Genomic DNA, 8,272 nt, shown 5'->3' with positions numbered 1-8,272 from the left:
GTGCAACTTGCGCTGTGGTGTTGTTACCACTTATAAATTTCAATATTGAATCAATCTAGAATATTAATCACACTTTAATAATTAATTTTTGGGACTCTAGCAATCCCCTTTTCCCCACTTACAAAGAAAGAACAAAGAGACAAAGGTGAGACAAAGGTATTGAATGAGTTTGTGGTGTATCTATGCTTGTCGCTTGACATGTTGAATTTTGCTCGTGTTTAACTACTCAAATGAAAGTATTTAGATTTGAGGGAGAATTTCAATTGACATTTCAAAGGATGTCTAATGTTTATTGTCACCGATCAAGTTATCACTCAATTATATGCTTTATCATTATCTAATTTTTAGTTTTTAATTTGATGTTATATACGCCATATATGGAAAAAAAAAGAATTTACATTGTTCGAAAATTTAATTTGTGATTGCAAGTTACTTATTTTTACCATGTTAATTATCAATTAATTATTATAAATTTTTTTACATATAATTACCTAATAAGTAGCACTTGCTTTAGCCCCCTCCCCCCCCTCCCCCGGTAATGTAAGGCCTCAAATTAACACTACTGTATATAAAATTGAATTTTGTATAATTATTTTTTTGCCATTAATAGATCTAATAATTTATTTCGTATTAGTTTTTAATAAATTCCCCTCCGTAGTGATTAAGTAAATTTAATTCTTTTTCTCCTCTGCTAGTCTAAAAAGCTCCCTTTTTATTGAATATATTTTAGGCTCCTATTATAATTTGGCTTTAAGTCGCCATATATATAGAGCCGCCTCAGAATGATAGTAATAAAAGTAAGAAATATCAAGTACAAGTAGACCTTCAAAGGCGTCTCAATAAAACTCATGGTCTAAAGACCAATTTTAATAAGTGGCCTTAATTTTATTTTGTCTATAGTATAGTTATCGTGCAAAATATAGTATTAATATTACATTGGTTACTTTTTTTTTTTATTTCTTTCTTTTTATCTATAGTTTAGTTATCTTATAAAATATAATATTAATATTCACATTGGTAAGAAAAATTAACTTAATAAGATGTTAGCCACGTATTTATAATTTATTACATTGGATCCTATTGTAAAAAACGTTGTTTATCAACATGAAGATTTGAGTATCTTAATTCAAAGTTCTAAAATATTTCTATTGTTAAAAAATAGATAGTCTTTCTTTCCATTTTTATAAGGATTTAGTATTTCTTTTCCTTTTTCTATTAACTTCAATATTGTCTAAGCGAAAATAAAATAATAAATTCACAACTAAAAATATTTTTGGGGCGCCTAAAGCAAAAATTTTACTAGCCTCCCACTTGAGCCACCCTTGCCCACAATGGTAGTCTATGATGGTTGGAACTTTTTTGTGCCTATCGCGGTAATGAGCCGTGAGTTTGTCAAAGAGTATCACATTGTTTGTTATGACAGTCTCACTCACAAGAGAAGAGCAAAATTACTCTACGATCCCCCCACTCGTGAGCATAACAAGGGTACGATATGCGGCAAACAATCTGGACAAATGTTCCAACCATCACGGTCTACCATTGTAGGGGATATGTGAAAACTATGAAAGCAGCACCGCCGATTTGCAAACTCAGAAGGCCTTCTTTCATCATAGCTATTAATGATATTATTTTTAACTTAGATTTGTAGGAATTTCACGGATTTCGATTCTTTGGTCACACTACTATCATTTTCTGTAGGTATTTTTATATTCTTGTCTTATATTTTTCGATATCGATAGAATAGGTCTTCCTTTCATCCAATTAGTTGCTGTAGCTATTTTCTTGTCCGAAGTTGTTATGGAGTTTGTTGTCCTTTTCCGTAAGAATTTTGATATTTCCTGACCTATATCTTTTTTCCCGAATTTTGAATTTGGCGTCTCCTAATTTTCGGTGTTTCTTTTCTTCTGGTACCAGTAGGCAAAAGCTTCTCAACAAAACTCGTGAAGGGGCCTTAATTTTATTTTATTTTATCTATATTATAGTTATCTTACAAAATATAGTATCAATATTACATTGATTCCTTTTTTTTCTTTCTTTCTTTTTGTCCATAGTGTAATTATCTTATAAAATATAATATTAATATTTATATTGGTAAGAAAATTCAAGTTAATAAGATGTTAGCCACGTAATTATAATTCGTTACCTTAGATCTTATAGTAAAAAATATTATTTATCAATATGAAGATTTGAGTGTCTTAATTCAAAGTTCTAAAATATATCTATTGTTAAAAAGTAGATAGTCTTTCTTTACATTTTAAAAAGGATTTAGTGGGCGTTTGGACATAAAAATTATAAAATTCCAAAAACAAAATTGAAAATATTTTCAACTGAAAATGGTATTTGAAAATTTGAGTTGTGTTTGGATATGAATATAATTTTGGATTGTTTTTGAAGTTTTATGAGTGATCTGCGTGAAAATTTTGAAAAACAACTTTTTGGAATTTTTAAAATTTTCGAAAATTTTCAAAAATTTATCTTCAAGTGAAAATTAGAAATTTTATGGCCAAACACTGATTTCGAAAAAAAGTAAAAAAATCTTATGTCCAAACATGCTCTTAATATATTTTTTTCTATAAACTTCAATATTGACTAAGCGAAAATAAGATAGTAAATCCACACTTAAAAATATTTTTGGGTCCCCAAAATTTTGGGGCCCGAAGCAAAGGTTTTACTAGCTTTCCCCATGAGCCACCCTGTAAACCCCCTAGAGCCAACCCTGTAGACCTTTAGCTACAAAATTCGATATGTTATTACTTTAACAGCCTATTTGCGGTGACTAAACTTATCTTTTGTCTAGATTTAACTAAAATAAATGACGAATATAATAACTCAACTTTTGAAGCTAAACAGTGCTCCAAAAAATGTTGTCAATATAAATGTATGCTGTATAAAGTTATGGTTTTACGAAATATTGGATTTCTTGAATATTGAGTTAATACTAAGACGAGGTAATCACAATACAATTGGTCAAGCCTTTTGCTCTAACTTTATGTTAAATGAAACTAGATAAAAATCTATCTATGCCCTCTTTTTCTTTCCTCTTCCTTTTTTTTGCATCAGATTTTATTTGAACAGATATAAATAAAAAAGATAGTGTTGATAAAGTGATAGTAGTAAAATATAAAGTACAAGCAGACCTTCGTATCTTTTAAACCAGGAGAAGAAAAAAAGAAAAAAAAAATCAGCCCAAAATTTAACCATCACTAATTGTATAATTAAGATCATTGGTAGTTACTCCTCAACTGGCAATGAAGATCCGGCTTGCATTGAAATCATAATCACGCCATGATCCCTTCTCCTGAAACCAAAAATTCAGCATTTATAAGGAAAATGTATGGATTTAAGTTATATACATCAACCGTATAAATCTTTATACCATCAGGTTTCTAATTGACGTATGTCATAAAAATTTATTTGTAATTAACTTATTAAGTGATGTTCAAAATGCGTTTTACATCGTAGCTCAATGGAATGTGAATTTTAGTTTATGTACACTGGCAGTGTAAAGATTCTTTATTTAGATGGTTGTTATACGATACAAGCGAGTATGTTCGTTGTCATTTTTATCAGATTCTTAATAAATGTTTATTATAAATATTTACTTGTAATTACTGTACTTACTACAAGGGGTCATTTGGTTTGAAGACAAGTTATGCTTGGATTAGTTATGTTGGGATTAGTTATACTGTTATTTTGTTATTATTTCTTATTGACTGCTTTATATGCTATATTAATGCTAGAATTATCAATTTTATTGCTTTATCCTGGGATTACTATTCCAACATCTGGTAGGAATAAGTAATCCTTGTACTATTTTTAATCCTTAGATAACTTATCACAGGATTAATAACCAAAGAAGGGATAAGAGGATACTAAATTTTTGTCTCAGGATTATTTTTGCTAATCTATCATACTAAACGATCCCGAAGTGATCTGATTATAAATACTTTAATCCAATTAATACATAGAAGTTAAACACCAAGGGAAATAAAGAATGGAAAAGGAAAGAACATTACCAGAATCATTGTGATGATCAGTAGGGTGAAATCTCTGATGTTTCTCCATACATTGCAAGAGAAACTTGAAAGTCTCAATTTCACAAGGGATAGTAAGTCCACCACTATGATCAAAGCCAAATTCTTCCTCAACTTTTTCCAACAACACTTTAAATAAAGGGTCACTAAGATAACTTGTGCGAATTATAAATCTCCTAAGTTCTGGTCCAACATAAACTGCTAAATATCCTCTTGGTACACCATGAGGCGGTTCGGGACTCTGGCAATAATCCTCGTCCGAGTCTCCCCAGTATACGCTGGAGCTCCGTAATCTCTTGCTTATAGATGGTGATATGCCTTCATAGGAATCGTTTTTCCGATTCGAGGATTTTACACAACCGAGTTTTTGGTGGTTTTTCCCCTTAGGGCTAAGTGTGACATTTTGCCATTTATGTAACAACTGTTTGAGTCTCACAATTTGTCTAATTCCTGTCACTTTAGTTCCGCCCCTATGATCATCCATTTTCCTTTGCTAATTGCCACAACAAGATTGATGATGAGAAAATACTGAGCTGAATTAGTTGATAATTACAAGGCCTTTGATTTGCTCTCATAGAATTTGACTCATCAGATCTTGTTGCACTGCATTTTATTCATTTATAGAGGATTATAATACATGCACCATTATCAATTCTAATTATCAATTTCACGGGAAGCAAGGGCAAGAATTCTCATATGTAAAATGTAGCTAAAAAGGACATTAGAAAGGACAAATTTACTATAAATTTAGTGATGGATCAGTTTGGCTATAAATTAACTCATCTAAGAGTTTGGGTCAACTTGGACAATCCATTTAGCTCAAATTGACTCATAAAAAGACTTTCATTTTGTCGGTAGATATATTCATAGTAAATTAACGAAAAGCTTTTGTTAGTTTGATTTGGTGACGAACAAATTGGAAAAAAACAAATAAATAAATAAAAAATAATTTTGAGTTGAGTGGATTGAGTTATAATCCAAATTGACCTGCTCATCTTGACCTAAAAATTTTGGATAAATTATGACCCAACTCGATCATTAATTCAACTCTTTTGGCTAAAATATCATATGATTAACAGATCATTATTGCATATTTCTTTGTGATACGCAATCATCGAAAGAAAGTGGAAAACAAATAAACAAGACGATCAGATCAGAGAAATTCATACAATAATATAAGCAGATAAAACAAGCAGTGCATATAAAACACAATCAAAACAATGCTAAAAATATGGAGTATATATATTTATCACTTATTCCAAAAAAACAATTCCTATTCAAATTTTTAAAAATTATAACTAAATTTCTGTTTTATAGCACATGGAGTTTCAAAACATGCGAATTCATTAAAAAGGAATCATGTCCAATGGGTTGGTATGACGAAAGTCATTATACAAGAGAACGTCAAATATTTTCCTGAAAAATATTTGCCCGATGAGTAGAGAATATTTTCGAAAAAATATATATTAAAATTTAATAATAATATTAACAAATCGGTATGTTTTGAAAAATTATTTGTGTACTAAAGATCATTAATAATAATGTCTAGGTGTTTAAATGGAATAAACAACTAAAAAGTTATAAGGAAAATGATTTCTACCCGAAAATGGGGAAAGTCTTTTTCTTCCTTTCGATAAACATTTTACGGTAGCTACAAACTAAAAAACAGATTTTAAAGGAAAACAATTTCCATAAAAATAACTTTCGTCATTCACTGTAGAGGAAAGGAATAATAAATGAGACATACAATTGGGTTTCATGTTCAGCAGGGGAGTCAATTACCAGAATATGACGAGCTAGAGGAAGCGAAAATAATAAAATATTGCCATCTTATGACCATAGAAAATATGAGCTCCGAATGCCAGAATAAGTATGAGATGCTAATCTAGTTAATTCTTCTTGTTTAGATAACGAGTTTTTGCCTTGCAAGAGAAATACATATATAGATAGATATTTCAGAATTCACTAAATAGGATAATGATTCTGAATAAATAGGATACAAATTATATAACTTCCATGACATGAAATTAGATCTCTATTTTCTGTCTTTTATACGTATTCATTCTTTGTCGCAGTAAATTTCTCCCTGACCTATGGTTTTACTACGTTTTCGCTTCTTCCTTTTCCTTTTTATCCATTCATCCACAAGATTTACTCTAACTCATACATTAATGTCTTTTTGGGAAATCGTACACTATAAAAGCGAGTCGAAGTGGAATCTACCAATTGCATATTAGCATCTTTCCCCAATAATTCTAGGAAATATTATACATTTGGTCAGAAAGTATTTACAGCCGCTAACCAATATACATATATCAAAGGCGTCTCAATAAAACTCATGGCCTAAAGTCAAATTTTAATAAGAGGTCTTAATTTTTTCTCTTTTTTGTCTATAGTATAGTTATCTTGTAAAATATAGTATTAATATTACATTTCTCTCTTTCTTTCTTTCTTTTTGTCTATAGTGTAGTTATCTTATACAATATAATATTAATATTTACATTGGTAATAAAATTCAAGTTAATAAGATGTTAGCCACATATTTACAATTCGTTATCTTGGATCTTATTGTAAAAACGTTATTTATCAATATGAAGATTTGAGTATCTTAATACAAAGTTCTAAAATATCTCTATTGTTAAAAAATAGATAGTCTTTCTTTCAATTTTTATAAGGATTTTGTATTCTTTTTTTTTTTCTATAAACTTCAATATTGTCTAAACGAAAATAACATAGTAAATCCACAACTAAAAATATTTTTGCGGCCCCAAAATTTAGGGGGCCTAAAGCAAAGGCTTTACTAGCCTCCGGATTGAGCCACCCCTGACATATATGTATATATACATCGATTATTTTTAAGGTGGGACTATATAGTGTAATAGTCTCATAATTTTATGACTATTATTATTGGTAATGGATAAAGAACAAAGAATGCCATATATAGATGATGACTAGAGTATAAAAAGTAATAATAAAATAATTACACCAATAGCAAATATTTATAGAAGAAATCAAGAAATAATTAAGCATAGAAACAATAGAGCATTAAAGATTGGAGTATGATTTATATTTTAATTTTTGAAAATTAAAAAATAAATTGAAAAGAAGTGAAGCGCGCATATAATTAGGTATATTTCATGAGCAGCCAAAGCAAAGATGGAGTTACGAGGAACAGAGGGTACTTGTGGAAGCCACCACCAAATATTTAGATATTTTATTAATTGACAGGAAACTTAGATATATGATATTTGAGTTTAAATTATATATACCGGCACTACAAGTACTTAACTTAAGACCTACAAATATATTTTTAGAAAAAGAAATTAAAGATGGATGCATAACATATGATATGTGTAGTGATTGTCACACCCCTTTTTACCTCACGCAAAGATAGATATGTGTTTATGGAGTGTTGTGAGTTAAAGAATTTTTCCAATTAAAGTGACAAACTTGAGTAGAGATTATTTTATTTACAGAGTCGCCACTTGGAATTGAGTTTTTGGGTGTTCCAAGTCACTTTTTATTTGAATCCGTAGTCAAAGGAAAGTTTGACTCTACTATTATTGGTGTGCGAAAATAAATTTCGGATAAGGAATTCTGTTGATCGGGGAGAAGGTGTAAGACATTCCCCGAGTCCCGTGGTTCTAGCACAATCGCTTTATTGATTACAACTTGACTTTAATTTTGGATAAACTGTAATTTATTGGTTTCCATGTTTTATCTATCCGCTTTTAAAATATGGGATTATCTTTAAAACGAATCGCATGTGTGAACCCGTTTTGTTTATTCTGCCAAAATCATGTCACGTGTACGTGTACACAATTAATAGCAATTTTATTATATTAAGATTGTTTTGGCCAAAGTTGCGCGAACACATAACTTCGATTTTAATTTTGAAAATCATAATTATGCCACGCGGACGTATACATAATCACAATAAAATAATTAAAAGCGCGCCTAAAACACTTTAACGGTATTCATTATTCTTCCTAAACTTTGAGATTATTATGACGGCCATAGATTGTGGGAGAATATCTTTGTGGAAAAAAGATAATTTTGCCCTTTGGACTAAGTGTAATAATTACTCGATTATAGAAGAAATGAGTCTGATTTTGATTTATTAACTTTGGGCCCCCTATCATGCAAATTCCAAAGCCCATAACGTTGTTAATGTTATCCGAACCCTCATAGCACATTAATTATTCCAAAAATCTAATCCATCTTCCTTATCAACTCAT

At 29.9% G+C, this 8,272-nt stretch overlaps 1 non-coding gene across 1 annotated transcript; it reads right to left on the bottom strand.

The window, feature by feature from the left end:
- Positions 1 to 3,078: 3,078 nt before the first annotated feature.
- On the bottom strand, positions 3,079 to 6,065 carry LOC104104752 (uncharacterized). The gene is made up of 3 exons (XR_011408358.1): positions 5,817 to 6,065; positions 4,017 to 4,637; positions 3,079 to 3,292 (listed from the first exon to the last, which is right to left on the bottom strand). It is a non-coding gene; the product is annotated as an uncharacterized protein (transcript).
- Positions 6,066 to 8,272: the final 2,207 nt, after the last annotated feature.

This window comes from Nicotiana tomentosiformis, chromosome 6 (genome assembly GCF_000390325.3).
Source record: "Nicotiana tomentosiformis chromosome 6, ASM39032v3, whole genome shotgun sequence".
Lineage (NCBI taxonomy): Eukaryota > Viridiplantae > Streptophyta > Magnoliopsida > Solanales > Solanaceae > Nicotiana > Nicotiana tomentosiformis.
The sequence above is the reverse complement of the archived record's forward strand: the minus strand, read 5'-3'. Positions and strand labels throughout refer to the sequence as shown.